The sequence below is a fragment of the Anopheles aquasalis genome, chromosome 3 (assembly GCF_943734665.1).
Source record: "Anopheles aquasalis chromosome 3, idAnoAquaMG_Q_19, whole genome shotgun sequence".
Lineage (NCBI taxonomy): Eukaryota > Metazoa > Arthropoda > Insecta > Diptera > Culicidae > Anopheles > Anopheles aquasalis.
Genome location: NC_064878.1, coordinates 53,980,396 through 54,004,085, shown reverse-complemented (window position 1 = coordinate 54,004,085; position 23,690 = coordinate 53,980,396). Strand labels below are relative to the sequence as shown.

Below are 23,690 nucleotides of genomic sequence, written 5' to 3'. Positions count from 1 at the left end.
ACCCTTGGATAAGCGTTTTAGCTACATTTGCAGTTTTGGTGCATTTTACAACATTCTAAAAGCAACAACCAAAATGTATTTACTTTAAATACATTTAATTTGGAATAAAATCATATGAACACAAAATTTACTACCCCCAACAACAGAATGGCTCTCATCGTGTTCGCTCTCGCTCTCGACACGGACCACAACAGCTGAGAAGCGCCTTCGAAGAGGCGTTACTTCGAAGTAAGTGAGAGCGCATCCGAACTCACTACTCACGCGCCTCGGCATGTTGTTTGGTTGCTACCTCCAGCCCTCTTCCCTTTGCCTTCTAGAAGCCATCTCTTCTGCAATCGTGACCGAGTCACGGTCGGCTCACAGCTGAACGCGTACCAGGAGCAGTTGAAGCAGCAGCAGAAGCATTACCTCGACAGCACGGCATCGAGCGACCACCGTTCAGTTCAGCTTTGGTCGCGCTTCCCGTACCGCGCGTATGAGTGTATCTTGGCACCCGCTCCGTCCGTTGGTGCTGTTGTGCTGTGCTGTGCAGTGTTGCGATCTTCGGTCACCATCGTCGCCGCACAACGGTCGATTAGTGCCGGGGTGTTGCCAGAGGCGTAGCGTCTGCTGATCGTGCCAGTGACCGTGAAGTGGGTGGGTGAGTGTACGGGCGTGTGTCGTGTGGTTTTTTCGTAGGCTAGTGGCTCGTCACGACCATCAGCTACCAAGCGAGAGCAGTGGACGGCAGCAAATGAGCAAGTGGTTTCACTTCGATGCACCAGTGTGTATGATGCGCGCGAAATTCATTAAACAATCGGAGCACCGGTTGAAGAGGTGACATTCCGAGGAAAAGTGAACGCGACTTGACCGTCCAAAGAAACGGGCTTAAGCGGCCAAGTGATAGAGGAGGAGAAGGCCTTCTCCTTTCCCTTGCGAAAGCTACTTTTTCTCTATCTCTATCTCTCGCTCTGGTGATCCCGGCACACCAGTTGATTAGTGCGATTGAAACTGAGAAAAAAGGAAAGTGAAAAGAAGCAGCCGTTCTGGGGACGTTCCTCATTACTGTCTAGTCCAATTGCTCACCCCAACCACCCCCCCCGCGGGTGACGTACTACCCCCTAGGAGGTCAATTAATTACGGGGGAGGAAAACGCCAGCAGACAGCACTTGAGACGCGGAAGTGATCGTGGAGCGGGCGAACGTGCGCGAAAGAAAGCAAGCGGGTGTGAGTTTCTTCCCATTCTGTTCTGTTATTCATTGCTAGTTTCACAGGGACCCAGGGCATCGTTCGATACGAAGTGAACGGAGGCAATGAGGGGTGGTATTCGATATTTTTCAAACCACCAGGGACCGTACTCGTACGATAAGCCCTATCGATTGCCAGAGATAGGTCATTGAAAATAGACAGAACATAAGAGAGAGGGAGAAAGAGAGAAATAAAAGAGGGAAAAACTAAAATAGATAGAACCACGAGGTAACAAAGAACCAGGAAACTCATCAAACTACCTTCATTAGTGAGGGGAACGTGAGCCATGTGCAAGATGGGCACACTAGAGTCCCGGAACGAAGCGAAAACCAGCCTGACCACGGAGCATAATAATAAATCAGGTGAACGGATCCGGATGCGGATCCAAGCCCGGGGAGTCCGAGTTTTTAATTAAACCGTTCTGCGTCGTTCGACAATTGATGGCCGACTCCCCCCTGGGGTTGGTTCTCGTGTGTGCCTTTGACTCGTGGCATCCCCGTGGTAGACAGCTTGACGAGTTGGCAAAAGAATTTATGTCCCTATCGAGCCGATCTTCACCTGCCGTTTGGCGTAAAGCGACCGTAAAGCGCTGTTTACAAGACCTTTCCTTTTACGGGAGGCTGTTTTCAGTCTACTGGATACGATACCGAGCGGTGGTGATCAGGTCCAAAGACCTTTGCAGAGTACCGGTAGCGACAGTGTTTTTCCGTTGTGGCTTAACACCCCACCCCCGGGGGGAGTTTGTTGATTCTTGAAGTTTGTTCACTAATGGGGCGAGCTTCGTTGCGCGGTTGCTAACCTGCTTCATAACCGTCGCCATCGTCGTGACATTGTAACTAATAAAGTGTAAGTAGTTCTAATTAATTACAGTGAAACCCCTTTCACCTTCTTGATGGGGTGCGGAAAGGTGCCACAAGTATTATGAATTATGTGGCACCCGCGAGGCGGACAGAGACTGTTTATGGAAAGCACTGTCTACTGCTGCTGCCGGTGCTGCTACTGTTGTGGAAGCTCTGGTTGCTTTTCACGCAGAAAAGGGAGTTCAATGTATGCTTCGGGGCTACTGCCATGGAACGGAACGGAAGGAACGGAAAGCGGAAGCGACAGGAGGGGGCGCTCGATGATAATCTTCTCCACTCCCCAAAGAGGCCGAGAGGGGTGGGTTATGATCCGCTTTACGTGGGATTATTTGCTTTGCGTCGCTGTGATTACTGCCACAGAAAATATTGAAGAAGCATCTTAGCAGGCTGGTGTGCGCATACACAGTTGTTGTGATCAGAGCAGAGGGAAAATCGAGAATATCGAGAGGCAAGAGGTTGCGTCAGGCGCATTCCCTTATCCAGGCGAAAGAATTTCATAAAGTGTCTTTGAGAGTGTTTGTTGGAATGCTAGATCACCTGGCCGAGTGGACAACGACTGAAATCCTTCGAATCTTTGCCATCAGAGAGCAAGAGAGAGAGAGAGAGCGAGTGAGTGAGTTTCCGGGGGCTTGTCCTGTTTGAATCGTTGCTGATTGCTCCGTTCCATCAAAGCAACCACGGTGATGTGCACGTATGCTAACCGTACGTCGTGCGTCGTCTGACTGTGGTCGGTGCTTCAACTGCTGCTGCTGCTGCTGCTGCTGTTGCTGCTGCTATTCAATTCCATTCTGCTCCACCTCTACTTCTGCTGCTGCTGCTGCTGCTCTTCACCGACTGAAAGGAACGAAAGGTAATCTGGGATATTTACTTTAGCGGGATTTCCCATTCCCGGGCAGGCCCGGGTGAAGCGGTGGGACTTTTATCCTTCCTGCCAATCGCCTGCCGCCGGGGCGTGTAACGTGAGATCGTTTTGCGCTCCGATCCCGGACATCGGCCGGGGTTGTCGGTGGCCGACCTAAAAGATTATTCCCTACCGTACGTGATGGGCGGCATCATCATCGTCGTCTTCTTTGGCAGTTCGAAGTCGAAGTCATCCCGACAAGACACGCACATCTATTAATATATACCGACGCGCTCTCCGGGGGTTGCGTGAGGTTGGTTTTTAGCGAGCGAGTGCTGGCTGGATGCAGTCAACATCATTAAGATACTACTCTCCCCCACGAACTCGTCGACTCCCCGTCGGACTGCACCGCACGCGGTCAATGGGCCATAAAATCTAGATTGCGGGCTATTATAGCGACACTTGAACCACGAGCGAGCGGCGGGGAGAAAATTAAAGTATTTTAAGCCCTCAACAACAGTACCGGCGGTGAGCGGTTCTGCTCCTTTTGGAGGTCACCCCCCGTTGGAACACAAAGCACGGATGCAACAGGAGCAGCATTGGAACGTGCTGCACAAATGCTGCCTCACAATTCAATTGTTTAATAACACCGCCTGACCGGCCCCACGCGTACACTCATTGCGTTGGATAGAACCCCTGTTCTGCGGCGCGCGCGCACTCTGATTCCGTTCCAAATATTCCGAGGAAATTCCGAGCACCGATTTATGGCGCTGGTTGGTGGATGAGTTACGGCAGGCTGGTATTGGTTTTAACGGTGAATCTCGGTACCGTTCGCCACCGGACGCACATTAGGCCAGGGAATGGGCCAGCGTAAAACGCTCAATGTGGGCCTGGAATATTGGCCAGAGATGGGACAGAATTTATGATGTATTGTTGAGAACGGGACAAGAGCCTCGTTTCCAAATATATCCGAAATTACACATCGCACCAACGCGATGTCTTAGCGTACAGGATACGAATGTCGGACATAGGGAATCGAGAGAAAACTACCAAAGCAAAGAGGCAAAACAGATACGAAGGACAGGCATAAGGAAAGAAATTAACGACCAATGCATTAGGCACCAAGTTAGGATGCGACCGCACTTGAACGATGCGTGGGATAGGATGCATGCGCATAGGGTAATAAAACCACGAAACCTAATCTCGGATAACGACTCCCGCGAGTAGCTACGCAACCGCGCGATAGGGAAAATAGCAGGATCGTTCATGAGTCGATCGTCTCCCACGAAATTGTCAACCGTTAGAACAGGCCTGTTTTATGTCATTTTCTATGCGTTGGTAACTTTCCCACGTTATCAACTAAACAGATGCCCCTTATATCGTTCATTGCATGTGGTAGTAAATAAGGCATGCGATCTATTTTCTAAACTTGTAATCCATTGGAGGGAGATCATCTATCTCGCTCATACCTATCTACGATAGGAATCAAAAGGGTATATAAACCCAAGAAATTGTTCAATAAACGTCTTTGTACTTTTAGAAACGAAACCGAGTGGTTCTGTTCTTATTTGATCCCACGGAGAACGGCAATTGCGTCAGCGCATGACCCACTCTGTTGCTGATCAGTAAATTTCAGATCAAACGGTAGCGGATTCTTAGGGAGTGTCAGAAGTGTCTCGATAGATAATCTACGGATACCGGTCAATGCGCTACGCGCAAGCCCCGCTCCGTCATCATCTATTACGGACAGTCTCTGCCAACTTCCAGTGTAAGTATAAGTCCGCGTTCTGCGCGTGGAACGCCCGCGGTTCGAGTTCACCTTCGCACCCGGATCGCCCCAACCCGTTACATGGTGGCTCCAGAGAGGAGGTTACAATTCGCGCGCGTTGTAGCTTCAACCGATCGTACTCACGTGTAGGTGTGCTGTCGCCTAAAGAACAGCCTTGGTAAGTGTCTGGTAATTACCGTGTGAGCGTAAGCAAAAATCCGGTTACAATCCCAGAGTGAATTTCACTGAATCACCCGGTGAGCAAGTGCAAAAATCCGGTTACGAAAACACAGTGAAATTCACCGAATCTGAAGTATCTCAGCGTAGAACTCGATTCGCACAATTACCGTGAGTAGTGAATTAAGGTGTACTGCCGCCTAAAGAGCAGAAGTGTATTTCCAAGTGTAAGTGCACAAAACTATTAACAATAAGACCAATCACGCGTGGATTGGCCGGGATTTGTCCCGTAAAGTGCGTCAGTGGTGCATCAGAAGTGATAGTGCTAACTGCTACGGTTCCAAAGAGCCGTATCGCACAAGGTGAAAATTCACCATTAAGCGGCAGATCGTACTACAAGCTAGTGCAGCAAAATCTAGCGTGACAGTGTCACCGATACCGGTCTTACGCAGTAATTCCGGATCGCGCAAAGGTCATAGCGAAGCCTTGACCATAATAGGATTCGTACAAACGAATTCCAATAACCGCGACCGTTCAATCGGCACGGATAAAGCAGAAGAATTCTGCATCAGCTCCATCTATAGCAACTATTATTGATTGCTTGATAGCGACATCCGACAAACAAGACGCATCCTATCACAAGTGCTGTAAAGGTGTACGGTGCGGCCGGTTCCCGAACCCAGAAGATTCATCTACGTAAGGTAGCCGCCGATCCGTAACACCGAAGGACGATCCAACGCCGGGAACAAGACTCGTAAGCCACATACAAATTCGTAAGTAAAGCGACAAGTCAAGACATCGAGTGGCAGGTAAGAGCCGTATTAATTTCACATAATTTGATCATAAGCGAGCATTTATTTTCAAAATGCCGACTAAACAATATGTGGTTAACGCGGCCGGCAACTGCCGACTGTGTCAAAAACCAGACGAAGGAGAGGATAAGATGATCGAGTGCTTTGAGTGCGATCGTCTATTTCATCTTACGTGCGTTAAGTTGACACGCAAGCCAAAACCAGAAGAGTATTGGCTTTGCCCTAAATGCCAACAGATAGCGTACGAAATGAATCGTCTAACAGATTTAGCTAAACCAGCACAGAAGGATGACAACAAGGAAGATGCTCGCAATATTGAAACCATGATGGAACGATTAATACTAGGGCAACAAGAGCAAGCAAGGGAACAAACCCATGAATTTTCCAAGCTCATTACTACGTTGGCTAAGCCTAATACTGACTTCTCTCGGTTAGAAACTTTACTGAAAAGGCAAGCCTTAACGCAGTTGCCAAGATTTGGCGGAAATCCTAAAGATTGGCCAAACTTCAAGAAAACGTTCGATGAGACAACAAAAGAAGGGTCATTTTCAAACTTAGAAAATTTAAATCGACTCAAACAAGCTCTATTTGGCGAAGCTCTCAAAAGCGTGCAACAATTTATTCTGGAATCAGATAATGTACCGGAAATCATAAGCCGCTTAGAAGAGACATACGGTAGACCTGATTTGGTTTATCTGGAATTGCTAAACAATATACAAAAAATACGTAAGGATTCCAAAAACATCGTCATTGAATTAACTAATGGGCTTGAAAATATAGTCAAGAACGTACATTTAATGAACAAACCAGCATATCTAGCTGATCACAGACTGGTTATGGAGTTAACAGCAAAATTACCTACAAGTATACAGGTAAAGAGGGCTGAGTACATGGCGCAAGCTAAATCGGCACTCGACGTTCAAACATTGAACGATCTATGCGATTGGCTTAAGCCTTTTGCCAAAACGGCACAAATGATGAATACCATCAACACTCATACCCACAAAGGAAGTGTGAATCTACACACTCAAAAACAGGTAAAGAAACCTGAGGGAAAACAAACTTATAAAACTCCCAAAAATCAGGAACCTAATTCTCCATACCAATCTTCTCTTTCATGTCTAATTTGCAAGAAAAGGCATTATACAAACAGATGTTATGTACTCACCAAAAATAACCTTTCGAAAAGGGTTGAGGTTGCAACGAAGAATAAACTTTGCTTCGGATGCCTGTCCTCTAATAGCCATTCTATTGATGATTGCCAAAGGGCAAAACAATGTGGCATTAATGGGTGTACAATTAAGCATCATAAATTGCTACATGATAAGAAGATACAAACCAGGGAAAATCCGGTACTTAACCATCACGAAAACATCGTATCATCGACTGTTCATTATCAGGTTTTACCAGTAAAATTAATCAATGGCGAAAAGACAGTTGACACTTTCGCCTTTTTAGATCCCGGTTCATCTGTAACCCTATTAGAGGCTAATGTAGCCAAAAAGTTGCAATTAAAGGGACCAGAAATCCCATTGCATCTAACGTGGACGCAAAATAAAGATTCAACGAACAGTAATAGTCAACAAGTACAACTGTCCGTTAAAGGCGCCACAAAGAAAGGGTATCGTTTAAAAGACGTGAGAACTGTACACAAATTAAATCTACCAGTTCAATCCTTTAACTACGAGGAAATGGCCTCCAAATATCCATATCTTAAAAATCTACCCATTAAATCATTTGATAATGTGAGACCAACTCTCATGGTAGGATTAAATCATAATCACTTATTGATGGGCTCCGAACATAAGGTCGGAAAATTGGGAGAACCGATAGCCATGAAAACAAAATTGGGATGGCTCATTTACGGGAAATTACCAAATGGCAACGAATTAAATTACACAATGATAATTCAACAAGAAGATGAATTACAAAAACAGTTGTCTAGATACTTCTCAATTGAAGATTTCGGAGTAAAACCAATTACTAACCTACCAGAATCAGATGATGATAAACGAGCCAAGGCCCTTTTAAAAGAAACATTGAAATTCAAAAACGGACGCTACGAAGTAGGCTTATTATGGAAAAAGGAAAATCATGTATTTCCGCTCAGCCTAGATAACGCCATGTCAAGACTGATCAATCTAGAAACAAAATTGAAAAAAGATTCAGCAATGAAACAATGGGCGATCGAGACGTTCCAAGATTACGTTAAAAAGGGTTATGCTCGTAAACTAAATCAAAATGAAATAATGAAAACAGATACTCCAATATATTATTTGCCACACTTTATAGTGGTCAACAAAAATAAAACCCCACCAAGACCGCGCTTAGTCTTTGACGCCGCGGCAAAGGTAAAGGGACAATCACTTAACGACGCATTGCTGTCGGGTCCTGATGCCACAGCGTCTCTCTTTGGAATTCTTATTAGATTCCGTGAAGGGAAATATGCGATCTGCGGAGATATCAAAGAAATGTTTCATCAGGTTAAAATTCGCAAAGAAGATCAGAACGCTCAAAGATTCTTGTGGCGTGATTGCGAAAATCGTTACCCAGATATCTACGTTATGCAGGTTATGACTTTCGGTTCAACTTGTTCACCATCATGTGCTCAAGCGGCAAAAAACACAAACGCGGAACGTTTAAAAGATAAATATCCGTTAGCATTAAAGCCAATCGTTAAACAACATTACGTTGACGACTACAACGATAGTTTCAACTCGATTAACGATGCTAAGGAAGTTACGTCGCAAGTAATTCAAGCGCATGATGAAGGGGGATTCTTTATAACAAAATTCTGCTCTAATAGCGGAGAATTGTTAAAAACCATACCTGCTGAACGATCGGATGCAGCTAAAATAAAACCACTTGAAGATAAAGAAAGTGACGCCTCCAAAATTCTGGGAATTTATTGGAATACAGCAAAGGATAACATTGGTTTCAAGGCAAAGTTAGATAAATTGCCTACTGAAGTTTACAACAAATTAAGACCGCCAACAAAACGAGAAGTCTTATCGTATGTAATGAGCTTTTTCGACCCTTTGGGATTGATTTCTCACATTACCATTCATGGTAAAATGCTCATGCAAGAAGTTCACAAGGAAACAAGTGAATGGGATAAACCGATCTCGAAAAGGCTGTCTGAATTGTGGGATGATTGGTTGAAAGGAATAAAATTAACCAACCATATTCGTATCCCAAGATGGATCATGAATATACCCACATCGGAAATTGAACTTCATGTGTTTATTGACGCTTCCGATAAGGCGTTCGCAACAGCGATATACGCAAGAAGCAATGTTGGCAAGGAACCTCACGTTAAATTACTCGTAGCAAAGGCTAGAGTAGCACCTATTAAAATCCTATCAATTCCTAGATTGGAATTACAAGCTGCACTACTGGGGGTAAGATTATGGAACGCAACAATCAGTGAAACAAGATTAAAAATTACAAGAACCATCTTTTGGAGCGATTCAAAAACGGTGTTAGCTTGGATAAATTCTACTCACCGTAAATATAAACAATTTGTTGCTCATAGAATTGGTGAAATATTGGATACCACAACGATCGACCAATGGCGATGGGTACCATCCGGTGAAAACCCAGCGGATGAAGCCACAAAGACAATAACCAAAACATCTATCTGGTTAACGGGCCCTAAGTTTTTAACTCTACCTGAAAAGGATTGGCCCATGGTTGAACCTAAGGAAACCGACGAAGAATTTTGCTTTGTTGGCATCCATCAGCAAATAGACATTCTACAAGAACATAAGTTTTCAAATTGGTTCAAATTGATTAAACGCACGTGCCTTTTGCTCAAAATAATTGACTTCTGTCTAAAGAAAAATTTCAATAAAAATTACGATGTTAACGATCGTATCAGAGCAGAAAATATTTTATATAGAAAGGCACAACGCGATATGTATCCCGATGAAGTAGCAGACCTTGAGAAAAATAAAATACTCACTACAATTGGACCGTTGTCAAAGCTTACTCCGATGTTAGACGAACACGGAGTAATGCGTTTTAAAAGCAGATTAGAATTTGCAAACAACGTACCAATACCATCCAGAAAGCCCATCATTCTTCCCAAAATGCATAAAATAACTCATTTAATAATTCAATGGTACCATGAAATTTACAACCATCAGTCTGATAAGGTGGTGTTGGCCGCGCTGCAACAAAAATATCACATAATTGGTTTAAATGTAGCCTTCAGATATGTTAAGGCAAGATGTCAATATTGCAAAAATGCAAAGGCCAAGCCAATTCCACCAATCATGGCACCGCTTCCAGAATGTCGCACGGAAAGCTTCGTTTTTCCATTTACGCACACTGGAGTTGATTATTTCGGTCCGTTCAACGTATCGGTAAAGCGCTCAACGGAAAAACGCTGGGGGGTAATATTTACGTGCATGTCATCTCGAGCGGTTCATTTAGAATTAGCCGAAAAATTAGATGCCGATTCATTTTTTGTTTGCTTCATGAATTTCCAAGGCAGACGTGGTGCGGTGTCGCATGTTTACAGCGATAACGGTACAAACTTTGTCGGCGCTAACAATGAATTGTCAGAGCTAATCAATGAAATTAACTCCAAAATGGAAGCCGGAGAAGCAATGAAGCTAAACATTGCTTGGCACTTTAACCCTCCAAGGGCACCTCACTTCGGTGGAGCTTGGGAACGATTAATAAAGATTGTCAAAACCAACTTGGAAGCGATGATAAAATGCCGAGAGAATCGCTCACCCACTGTTGAAGTCCTACGAAGCGCGTTAATTCAAGCAGAATTCATACTAAATTCACGGCCTCTGACTGACATACCGCTTAACGGAGAAGGAGACGAACCTCTAACTCCCTTCCACATTTTGATCGGAAGAGCCGGAAACTGTTCCATACCTATGAACTTCGAGGCTCACAAATTGGAACGAAAACACTGGCGATTGACCGTACATTACCGCCGATATTTCTGGAAAAGATGGGAAAAACAGTACCTTCCACTCATTGCACACCGATCCAAGTGGAATAAAATTACCGAACCACTGAAGATCAACGATATAGTCGTCATAACCGATAACACAAACAACAACGGTAAATGGGTTAAAGGGAAAGTAATAGAACTATTCAAGGGCAAGGATGGACAAATTAGATCAGCCAAGGTTAAAACGCTACACGGCGAATATCATCGTCCAACGACCAGTCTAGCCGTACTGGACGTATATGACACACAAGGCACACAGATGTTCAAAAAGAAAACAAACAACGATAATACAAAGGACATCGTAACACATCACAAGGATGCAGGGCCAATTGAAAAGAAAACACAATCCCAAGGTAACAAAAGGGAAAGTGAAAGTTGTCTTAGCGGCGGCGGCAAATTACCGATCGCACCCGAAGCATCAATTAACAATGCAGATTTCGTGGGTCATGTTGGTAAACACCAAAAGGAATGGGTTACACCGGAAAAACCAAGTAAAAAGAAGACCGCCTTTCAACCATGCACCTGGGCCGCGGGAAATTTGACGGCTCAAACCAAGCATGTTAAGGTCTCTAAACGAGGGGCGGAGCCCCTAGCGCTCGAACAGCGTACCAATGTTACGCATAAACGAGCTCCAAAGGTAATGCGTTTGGATTCATGGGCATTCGTGCTCATGGCGTTGTTGTTTTTATTGACCCAATCGATCGCACACAGCATGAAAGGGATCATCGGCTATGATTGTGCCAACAACGATATCAACATTACCAGCTACTCGTTGATGAGTGTAGCGTCTTGCTTTCCTTCATCCAAAAATATCACCACGTATGAAACCAAGATTCAAGTTTTACAAAGAAGTCCGAAAACCTTCGTGCATGTTCATCAATGTAAGGTTGTAATCAAACGCTCGATCAAACACTGCGGAGCCTTTTCTCATACTTCTGAATACGAAAACGGGTACGCTTACGTTGTTAAAGAATTCACTCCCGACGAGTGCAAGTTAGCACAAACATTAGGTGAAGTCACTTTATCTTTTGAAACAAAGATTAGGGAATTACAGCGTAACCGAACCACGCGAGGACAAGCGCTAATCGTAGGAGAAGTTAAGGGTTCAAATTGCCGCGGTGGGGTATACAAAACACCAGCATATAGTTGGCATGACGCGTTAGTTTATTACGAATACGAAATTAGCATGCATGATTATATCACAACCGCGGACGTCGAAAACGATCAAATTGTATTACGGAACGGCATCGTGTGTACACACAGCACTGGTTGGTGTTTGGACGCGGAGATTGGCTATCTCACCTGGGAGGTTGATTTACGGCGACAATGTGAGGAACTGGACTTCGAGGTGATATTCGAAGGTAACGTCAACAAAACTTTCGACGGCGACGACATCAAGGGACGCGCTAAGGCGGTGTACACGGTTCTCAACGACAAGCACATGTTTTCTATTAGAGCTCGCGATCATACGCAAATATGCGGCTTTGATAGTTACGTTACCGATCACCCGCGAATCTTTATCCTGGAACTTAATGGATATCGATCACCATTCAAACGCAAAACCAGTCACGGCAAGAACTTCGATCTATTCACATACTTCAACTCAAAGATCACGATGGTAGAAAGTTATCTTGGTCAACGGTTAAACGAAGTTTATGCGACTGTGATGACCGAAATGTGCAAAGTGGACAAGGCACTGATGGAAACAAAGCTAACGCTAGCCCGACTGAACCCCAGCGAGTTCGTCTCGAATTTGGTAAGACGAACCGGGTACTCTGCCGTCGTAGCAGCCGAAGTGTTATACGTAATTCAATGCAAACCAGTTTACGTAACATACGAAAGCAAGGAAGAATGCTACCAAGAAATCCCAGTGCAATATAACAATCAATCCATGTTCATGGCTCCGGTAACCCGAATCCTTCAACCGAGAGGAACGCAAATAGATTGCACCCCGTTGCTTCCAGCAAAGTTCTCAATAGGCGGAAGATGGTACACGACCGATCACCGGTTAAGAGAAACGACGCCGCCTCAACAATTGACAACAGATGTTGTCACGAGCTGGACATACACGCCATTGCCGAATCTAATGGAAAGTGGTGTCTATGACGCCGAAAGTCTGGAAAAAATGAAGAACATGGTCTATGAGCAAGGAGATAAAAGAGTCGCCACATCTGTTATCCATAAAATCCTTGCCGGGAACCATCCCAATCTGCAAGGATTCAAATTCGACGATCTGGTAACAGAAAAAATCATAAATAATGCTCTCGAAAAGTACTGGAAAAAGGTTCTAACCTGGTCCACTTGGTTAGGCAACCTTACGTCAACTTTCATCGGCATTTACATGATCGGTCGGGTCATAAAATTTTTGGTTGACACGGTCATACACGGAAAGATCCTTTATGATATTTATGGCCTGGGGTGGCAATTGCTCGCTTCGCTATGGGATTCACTTACAACCCTGCTATCCCATCGCAACCAGATGGAAAGGAGTACAGTTTCGACTAGAGAAAGTGAACCCAAGCAATTTAGAGGACTTTATCCCTCATTGCGAGTGTTAGAGGAAGAAAGGACGACGACGAGTGAAAGTACTTAAGCAAAAATTTTTGCCGTCAAGAATCACTCTCATTTCAGAAGCCTTCTTCGCAGTATCCACGTTGTTTGGCCTCGCTTTCAACCTCCAACCTTCGCCACAAGCCACCAACGGTCTACAAGTCGCCAACGTCTTCGATCGCCTCAAGCTACCAACGGTCTACAAGTCACCAGCAATCGACTGTTCTCAAGCCAACGACACCAGCCTTGCCAGCCAGCCTACCCGAGCATCCCTACAAGCCGACAATCACCAAGCAACCACGCCATCGAAGTCCTGCTAGTAGCACCAATCGCCGAAGCCGAGTTCACTAAAACGTCCCAAAATGCCGCGTCCGCGCTACTATTCAGACAAGGATGTTAAATTCTATCTGAAGGAGTTAATGGAACTCCTCATCATCGACCTTGGAATTAACACCTTACCGGATGACATAGCGGCAGTAATGGAACGGTGGCGGGCCGGATACGTAAAATCAACTGAGATGACGAATCATCTCACGAACGCCATTGCGGATTACGCCCTCGGGTGGCGTAAATAAGTAATAAATAATTCATTTAGAAAACTAATAATGGGCTACTACATCAATGTTCCGAAACTCCACTTCGACTGTAACGATATGAGCCCACCTTCACCTTGTTTTCTCCCAATGCCTCGGTTGTAAATGGAAAGAAATTTCACCTCTATTTAACGCCCCGTTCATTTGGTAAAACTTAGTGTTTTACGAGGGGTGGTATGTTGAGAACGGGACAAGAGCCTCGTTTCCAAATATATCCGAAATTACACATCGCACCAACGCGATGTCTTAGCGTACAGGATACGAATGTCGGACATAGGGAATCGAGAGAAAACTACCAAAGCAAAGAGGCAAAACAGATACGAAGGACAGGCATAAGGAAAGAAATTAACGACCAATGCATTAGGCACCAAGTTAGGATGCGACCGCACTTGAACGATGCGTGGGATAGGATGCATGCGCATAGGGTAATAAAACCACGAAACCTAATCTCGGATAACGACTCCCGCGAGTAGCTACGCAACCGCGCGATAGGGAAAATAGCAGGATCGTTCATGAGTCGATCGTCTCCCACGAAATTGTCAACCGTTAGAACAGGCCTGTTTTATGTCATTTTCTATGCGTTGGTAACTTTCCCACGTTATCAACTAAACAGATGCCCCTTATATCGTTCATTGCATGTGGTAGTAAATAAGGCATGCGATCTATTTTCTAAACTTGTAATCCATTGGAGGGAGATCATCTATCTCGCTCATACCTATCTACGATAGGAATCAAAAGGGTATATAAACCCAAGAAATTGTTCAATAAACGTCTTTGTACTTTTAGAAACGAAACCGAGTGGTTCTGTTCTTATTTGATCCCACGGAGAACGGCAATTGCGTCAGCGCATGACCCACTCTGTTGCTGATCAGTAAATTTCAGATCAAACGGTAGCGGATTCTTAGGGAGTGTCAGAAGTGTCTCGATAGATAATCTACGGATACCGGTCAATGCGCTACGCGCAAGCCCCGCTCCGTCATCATCTATTACGGACAGTCTCTGCCAACTTCCAGTGTAAGTATAAGTCCGCGTTCTGCGCGTGGAACGCCCGCGGTTCGAGTTCACCTTCGCACCCGGATCGCCCCAACCCGTTACATGTATTTTGAGGCAGTTTTTAATGATTTTCTTTTAACAGAACAGCGAACTGGACACAAAGAAACTCTGTCCTGCTTCTGTGATACGAATCCTGGAGACTGCTCCGCATTTGCTGGCCACTTTGCAACTGAATCCGGTCGACCTTTCCGTTCCCCCTTTTTTGACCAGTGTAACGAGATGCTTCTGGAGAAACTTTATCCATTAGCCAATCTGCGAGTACTGCGTCGTCGTCGGTTATTGTCGAATGCGGGGCTTATCGCCTTCTTTCTTGAAGCGCGAATGACCACGCGATGAATTCCGTTGAATGTCCAGCGTCACTTCCCGTGCGGAAACGGCAATAAGCTGGCTGACTGGTTGACTGGCAGGCTGGCTCGGGGACAAATCCGTTGAGCAAACATGAGTAGACCCCGCTACGCCATTGCAAACTGTTATCACGCGGGCCACTGACCCCGTTTTCTGGTGGCATGCTGGCAAACTTTTCATTCAACTCAACAAACGTTCCGCTTTCGGTTACCCGGGCGGTGGTGGTGGCCAACTCCGGTGCTCATAAACTCGTAAACCGAATTGGATTCCATTTCAAACACAATAAACTCGTAATCTTCGCATGTTCTGCGCGAAAGCAGGCGGGCGCGCGCGTCCGTGCATTGCGCACCAACGTTGGGAGGCAGGTGGTCACTTTGGTATCGCCGCGTCGGCGAAGCGGACTTAGCGAAACAACAAAAGGATGAACAGGGGGTGGTTATGAGTGAAAGTAATCTTTTCCTTTTGGCCAAGCAACCGTGACCGGCAGTTGGTTTTTATGGATTCGCCTCCGGTAGCGATGCCAGTGCCGCTACTGCTGTTGTTTGGCTTTTTTATGTTTCACTTTCACCTCGAGGAGTGACCTCAGGCGAAGTGAAGCACACGAAGAAGAAGAAGCGAATCACGGGCCAGCGAACGTAACGCTCTGTGCTCATAATTCAAAATAATTCCAATAGAGAAATGGCGCACGGGGCCGTTGAAGTAATGGCAACGCCGGCCAGAACGCCGGGCCATCACGCTTTACAATGAGGAAGGTAGTGATGCTGCATTCCATTGGCCCTGGTACTGAGGTCTGAGGCCAGCGTACGCAATGCCTTAAATGTTTCGAATACGGTATAATCCGTCGTGATCCCGTTCGACAGGCCGATTGACGAAATTGTGCGAGCGAGTGGAGGTTGTAGTGAAGAGGAAGGTGGGGGGATCATCGCTCCTCCCCCCCTCCGATCGATTTTATGACGGCAATAAAAATGTATTTTCGCACATTACGGTCAGCGGTCACGGTGCGTTGTGCTCTCGGGGAGGCACAATCGCGCAAAACGTGCTGATCGGTAAGGGAGCGCTCGGCGATGCGCTTTTCGGCCGAGCCGAGGGTGTGTGCGGATGGCCGAAAATAAATCGCCACCATCCCTTTTGTGATTTGAGCCCCGAAGTGCAATCATGTTCACTATTTACCTTTCCCGTTGGCGAGGGCTGGCCGGTGGATGTGCGGCGATGGTGACGTTAAAATCATAAAAGCTGACATGATGAGCGACATTAAAAGCAAACATGCTGCAGATGTTGGTTGCGTTGCGTGGTGGTTTATTGTGGAAACAAGTACCGTGGCCCATTGCAGGGACCGGATCGCACCAATAATCAATCAGTTTGGTCAATTGAAATCGTATTTTTGTTCTGACGCGTGTTTATGCTCGGATTGTATCGTTTGTATGTAGTGTAACGTTAAGGATGCTGGGGTCTATTGTTGATTTGGTCAAAAGGGATTAATTTTTAGGGATTTTCTGACGAAACCATCAGACTTGTTTACCGGAATGTTATATTAAACGAGATTGTAATTAAATTTGGAAACTCTAAACATATTCAAAAAAGGACTTTGGAATCTTTGGTTTTTACTTTAAATGCCCTTTAAAGATACGTAGTGAGAGCAATGTATGACGTGTATCTTTTGTTAAAATAAAATAAGATAGGTTAGTACTCCTTATAAAGGCTATCCGGAAGATTATGCAATCCCCAATCAAGCGCACATGCCATCGATTGAATAATCTTTTTGCATTTAACCCACATTCTCAGTGGGGCTGTGTTCATTGCCCGGATTATACTCAATGTATTTGAGTAGCGAACGCAGGGTGCGCCAGGGGAGAGGCAGGACAAAACAAGCGCCAATATTTACTCATTCGATATCGGGATGTCGGAATCGTGCCCGTAGGAACCCACAACAAATCGGACCGATCCAATCGGTGGATTGGATTTGTGCTGTGGCGCCGTTCCGGCCGCCGGGGGTTGCGCGCCAATGTGAATGCTAAATGTGCATCATCATCATCATCAGCATCATCATCGGTGGTTGTCATGCACGATGGAAGTGCACGATCGCTTCGATGCAATCTCCCATCGATGCCGGGCATACAGGATGTTACGGAGGGCAATTCGTTTCACTCTAAGTAAGTGGCCCCGGTGCCAAGCAGAGCAGAGGCACCCCCACGTATGCTATGTTGTGACACATCGTCGGCGTCGTCGTCATTTTTTTTCTCCTTTTTCACAAATGCAGTTTGCAGTAGCAGCAGCAGCTTTGCACTCGTTTATCCAGTTTAGCCATCATCCTCGGTCGGTTGTCGCGCGGGGAAAAAGGTTCCCACATTATCCAGCTGGCGCTAGCGCGAGACGAGAGATCGTTGGAGCTATCACCGCCATCAACATTCAGCCGTCAGCGTGATGGTCGTTTGAGGATGAACCCGGAGAGTGCAAACGCAAAAGACACCACTGCTGCTGCTACTGCTGCTGCTTCTTGCTGCGATGCGAGGATTTTGTTGCGAGAACGCTTTCCATCCGCTAAACGCTCTGTGTGGCACTGAACCGTCGGTTCGCTGGTTTTCCGGTTGCAATGCATCCCCCGCGCGCGCATTCCACGCTGCCGGTAATACTATGAATTGCGATGGAACGTTGAGCGTCGCTAAGCGAATGAAGTTATGGAATCGGAACAACCAAGGGGGGGAGGGGGAGGTGATGGAGGAATGCCTGAAAAGACTAACAACTTTATTGCGCCACTGGATCTAGATCAACACACGATGAAGGTGCGATGGAAGCCGGGTGGGGGGAAAAAAGGAAACGAAAAGAAATTGCTTGGAAAAAGAAAAGTTTTCCTTTTTGTCGATTATACGACCAAACCGGACCGCTGACCAAGAGAGTCACTGGAGTGAAAGATGTGTGTATGAGTGTATCATCGCGATGATGATGATAAGTTTTATTGGTTCGGCTAATTGAGTGGAAAGTTTTCCTCCACTGTCATCATCGTCCGAGCGACCGAGACTGGGACTACGCGTCGTCGTTTGTGTGCTCGAATTTCCAAACAGCTGCCAACAGCTGATGGAGGTCTGTGCTGTGCGGTGGCGGTGGTGGTGAAGTGTAACGATGCTGCTGCCGGCCGATACCGATGCCGATGCCGACGACGCTGCCACCGGATCCGTTTGGTTGGAAATAAAATAAACGTTTTCTGCACCAACAGCCGCACACACTCGCCGGACAGATGGACAAGGGATGAAACAGAAGTCGTGTGGTCGTGCAAATGTGGGACAAAGGAGGGGCATCTAATGGGTTATGAATTCGCTAGCTGCATAATGCAGCGGCCATGTTTGCGCTCTTGTGTCGGATGCTCTCCTCTTCTCGGGAAGTGCAGTCGGCGGAAGCGATAAAATTCATTCCCCTTCAAGGTCAAGTGCTTACTCATTCTAAAGTGCACTACTTCGTGACCGTGTGCCTGTGTGAGTGTGGCCACGTTTGCATATGTGTTTAGAATTTCGATTTTTTTATCGGGCTACCAGGCGCCTCCATTTTTAGGCGCCTCCATCGCGCACGCAACCAAGTGTTTTGGAAAGGACAAAACGGGGTGACTTCACTGATTGTGAAACTGGTTTTACGATACTCTCCAGTGGGATGTACGTAGTGGCAACATATTTTCATTTATTTCAAAACATCACAACCACCCGATGATACACATGCTTTCACGACGAGTGGGGATCGTTTACACACAATACAGAATACATTGTAATATTGGAACGTATGTGTGGTAGCAGCCAAGAGGGAAAAGGGGGTAAGGGAAGAGTAGAGTTGGTTAGTTGTCAGACTGGAAATTTATGAAGAGTAACGATAGCGCACACGATAGCTGAAGTGCCAGCAGAGCAGAGCTTGCCTATCCTAGTTAGGCGCGCTCGTAAAGCAGTTTGAGTAAGGCCGTGGTGCCCTTCTGGTGCCTGGTTGGTTGGCTGTCTGCCTGCCTGCCTGCCGGTGTCTTGAGAAGATGTTGTGCTACAACACCGGTAACGGAGAGAAGCAAGATGAGAGCTTTATCTTTTCGTGCCCGTAAGTCTGTGTGCTGTGTTAGATTTGTAGTGCATTTCATTACGCACGACGCGAACTTTGCCTGTGGGCTCCAAGACGATAAGAATCCGAGACGCTATTTACTTCAAGTAATAAACATCCTGCCTCGAAGTGATTTAAATGCTTTCGTGCTTGCCTCGTGCTCTGATTAATCAGCTGGATGCTGTTGCTTTCGCTGGTTGTTTGTTGAGGAGCAGTTGTAAGGCATCTTTGCAAGAGCTACTGTGCGAGTGCACAAATGTATGCGAAGGAATGAGAGAGACAGAGAAGGAGAGAATAAATTGATCCTTGCCCGAAACATAATCTACTTAAGCATCAATCCGATTAATGACTTCAGTTGGGCACGTTACTGGCTACTGATAGCTCAAGTCGTATCGTATAAGTGGCTGCTGCTGCTGCTGCTGCTGCTTCTGGAGTGAATATTCCCGGTAGCATACATCTACAACACAAGCCGGCATCGGCACGCCGTGTGCATCACTCATCTGGAAGCTAATCCGAAGAGCAAATTTATCGCTTCACCAGCAGCAGCAGCGGCAGCAGCAACGCGCCATTGAAGAGCCAGAAATCACTCTACGGTGCACCCATTCTTGTGTGGTATCATAAATCGTTTAATTTTACGACATCTTTAGAAAGTTTTACGACCCCCGGGGTCGTAGTACTGTCACTTGCTGCTGCTGCTGCTGCTGCAGTTGATTTGACTTTAAAACCCCTTTCGAGGGGAGCTCATCGATTTGGCATCGATGGAGATCATCTCAAATCCCACTTGCGTGGCAGTCGACGTCGACGCACGGCGAGTTGAGAGCGTCGTTGGAGCGTGCTGTGGCAAGTCAAGTGTGTGAGCATATCAATCATACATCAGCACATCACGCTCGGTCCTGTGGTTCCACCCCATGACGTAGCACATGTTGTCGTGATGAGTCTTCATGGTCGGGCGAACATCTTGGCATCCGGGTACTCTACTATTTTCGATTTCACCCTTTTGCAGACACAGGATTTTCGCGTTCTGAAGCTGATTAGGTATTCAGCGTTGATACTCGCTCGGTGATCTGGCATCGTCTTGAGAAGGAAGGGAACCATGTGTCCTGATAACAAAGCAAAAGGTTGATGCCGATTGGAAGCACCTTTCGATCCTCTGGTGTATTTGCGAGTGCCACAAGGTGCGAAGGGGGAACGGCAATAATGATGATGAAAATGAAGCGACCAGCCACGCACCAGCATTCGATTTGTTGCTGGCATGCTGGGTGTTGTATCGAAATAATTGAAATCGACAGTCTGCACCGTATGCCATTACTCACATTACACTCACGCACCCGATGTTGGTGCCGCCGATCCCGATGGAAAATGATGAGACATCAAATATTCATTGGAAATATTAAAACAGCATCCCAGTCGAGAGGGATGAAGATGGGACTACAAAGAGGACAAAGGGAATCGAGTGAGTATGTCGGCATACTTTGGCACATTCTTTGCGCGCCATACATGGGACCGGGGCACCCGAAGGAGACGCAAGCAGCACGGAATTCCGGGCACAATGGATTGTGTGTGATTGTAGTAAATTGTGATTTTCTTCGCCTTTTCCTTTGGTGCCTTCGTATGGCATGTGTCAGTGTGTTTGGGTGTGATTGCAAGGTTGCGAAATCGAAGTCCAGAAGAATGGCGATTATGCTGACGACGAAGGGACGCGAGCAAGCGGTGCGGAACCGTTCTGCACAGTTGAGATTGGATGAAATTATGAATTTTGATGTGATGTTGTGGAGCCCCGGGTGAGGGAACAGGTTAGGGGATTGGAAACGCCCGAGGAGGAGGTGCGGTTGACAATTTGCAATTTGTCAAGATTGCGCTCCGACGCCACCGAGATGCCTTCGCCTTTTGCGTCGTTCACCAATCGCTGAACGTTCGGTCCCGTGGAACGTAAGCAACAATAACAGCAACCAGGGACATAAGGACAACGTTCTTCTGTTCTGCGGTCGATACAAGGATATTAAGTTTTCGATTTCGTGCCGTTGCGAATTCCGGAACGCTTTTCGATCGAGTCTTGTCGAGGTTGTGCTGCGTTGTGGTAGCCAGCAGTATGGATCTGGGATCAATCGACCTCCTCCCTCAGTGCGTTCCACACAATTGTTTCTGGAGCGGTCTATTGTGGGCTCCTGATCCGAGTATAAGAGATGTGCGATGGTCCAGAACATCACGGTGAAAGTTTATCGCGAGGTTAACGTATTTTATTATAATTTTTATTTTGTGCACTTTTTGTTGCACTTCTGTTTTACAAATGGAGCAACAACACTGATAATGTTATTACAACTTGCAAAACCTTTACAGAAAGTTACTTTACAGGCAGAAAAAACTCGTTTCGTCACAAAAAAGCTCAAAAATAGGCTTTTATTTACCCGAACTAACGTTAGTCTCGTGTGAAGAATATCTCCTAAAGATGGGAGGCCCTAGAGCATGCTGATGGATACTCATCATTAATCGAACGAACGATGGATGACTTCGAACTGATCCAATGCTGTGGTCTCGTTCTCTTTATCTTGGACGTGTACCGAGCAGACGGCTGTGTTATTGATTTTTCATTTCAAAACCAACGGCCATCGAATCGAAACGACCAAGCCTCTCAGCCACGGCACGGTACGCCACCATCTTCCGTGACTGGTTGGCAGCGTGCTCGAGTTAACTCACCCTCTAGGGAATAGCAGCAGCAGCAGCAGCGGAAGGTCAAACATGAAGATAATTTTTATAGTGTCATTAGAATAGTTTCCGTCTGTCCGTTCGGTGACAAAACGGGACCGGGCGCTCCGGTCCCGTGGCCTTTTCACCATTCACATTTGCCTTTTGTCGTGTTTTCATTTTGTTCACCTCGCCCCCCCCTGATGGTGGTCCCTCTTGGGGTGGCTTTGGGGTGTGTTTGTTCGTCACGAATTTATGAATCCCACGGTTGTGCGCTCACGGTTAAGCCCTCATGCCATGCCATGCCATGGGTCGGGAGGTTCTCTAAAGGGCGTTCTGTTTGTGTTTCGCCACCCCGTACCTCCCCCCAAAACCGCCTGGTCAAGAGCCACCACCAGGGGAAGGTGCTCGAGGTAGAAAAATGGGAAATAAAATGTGAGACCAAAGACCATTTAGAAGGTTGCATAATTGAAATGGTCCAATGGCGCCAATGCTGAAGCGCCAAAACTGTGGCCAGCTCTGTGGGGGTGGGGGTGGGTGGATGGCAGAAGAAGAATCGCTTTGTATGGCGTTCGAGCTCGCACGACGCGCTCTTTTCTGTAGCATCGTGGTTCGCGTTCGCTTTACATAATCACCAGAGCGGTTGAAGGGAAGTGATGCACGAAGGAGAAGGTGGAGAGAATTTGTGGGGGGGGGGGGGGTGATGGTGGCAGAAATGGCAAATGAACACGACACACAAACGCACGACACCACCCCGCTCCCCGGTATGCGAACCAAAGTTCAAATGGTAATGCCAACCAACTCGGTGGCTCTCGAATCGGTTTCGTGCGCAATTCCCGGGTCCTCGGGTCCCAAGGTGGGTCCGCAGGATAACGGAGGGCCCTGGGAGCGAGGGTCTTTCTTTTATCAATTAGTCACGCACGGTCGTTTCGGGTGGGAACTTGGTTTGGTTTAAAACGTTGCGAGGGTCATAAAACGTCGAACCGCGGTTCCCAGGCACACACTGGCACACAACCGCCTCTTTCGTCAATCGATATTAGTTCGGTTCCAAATGAGTTCCCCCTTTGCGGTCGTGTGTTTTTGATGGAATGGCGTTAAAAGGATAAAATATATAATCGAACGCCTGGACCCTTTCGGTCGAAGATTAAGCGAGATTGCGGTCGGTAAATCGGAATGGTTGATTGCTTTCCGATGGCCTTTTCCGAGCCCCTTGGCTCGGCCACCATTTTATTTCCCATGGTGCCACCCACCCAGGAGCCGATGTTTCGGAAGATCAAATTGCATTTTGGACATTGATTGAAATCGATCATTAATTGTGTTTTTGGAGCAAGTGGTGGTGTTGTTCGGTTTGTTGTGTACTGGCCGGGTGTTGTGGTCTACCGAGGTGTTTCAAAACGTTTGCCAATTCACCTGCTTTTAGAGGAACTGGTAATGATTTTTATTCAAATTCGGGAAGCAAATGGCAAACGCGTGAGTTTTCCGTTGAAACAATCTCTGGCAGTTTTCCTCAAAACACAATACAGAATATTCTTGAAAGAGCAGTTGCCTAAAAGAAGAGTTCACTCTGTTAAAAAAATGCACAAACTGGAAAAAATTAAAAACAATACAATATAATCAGCCTTTGAATCAATGACAATCGCAGCAAACCTCCGGTCTGTCACTTGAATCCTAGAAAAAGATTCTCATGAAAAAAAACATACAACCAGCTCGTGGTTGTGGTTTCCTCCCGAAAAGAGAGTTTA

The 23,690-nt window shown here is 46.3% G+C and overlaps 1 protein-coding gene across 3 annotated transcripts in view; it reads left to right on the top strand.

Moving 5' to 3' along the window:
- Nucleotides 1-454: 454 nt before the first annotated feature.
- Nucleotides 455-23,690, top strand: part of LOC126575966 (uncharacterized) — a 102,405-nt gene continuing 79,169 nt past the window's right edge. For all 3 annotated transcript variants that reach the window (XM_050236984.1, XM_050236983.1, XM_050236985.1), the window contains exon 1: nt 455-636. The gene's annotated coding sequence lies outside the window, so the exon portion shown is untranslated. The remainder of the gene's footprint in view (nt 637-23,690) is intronic.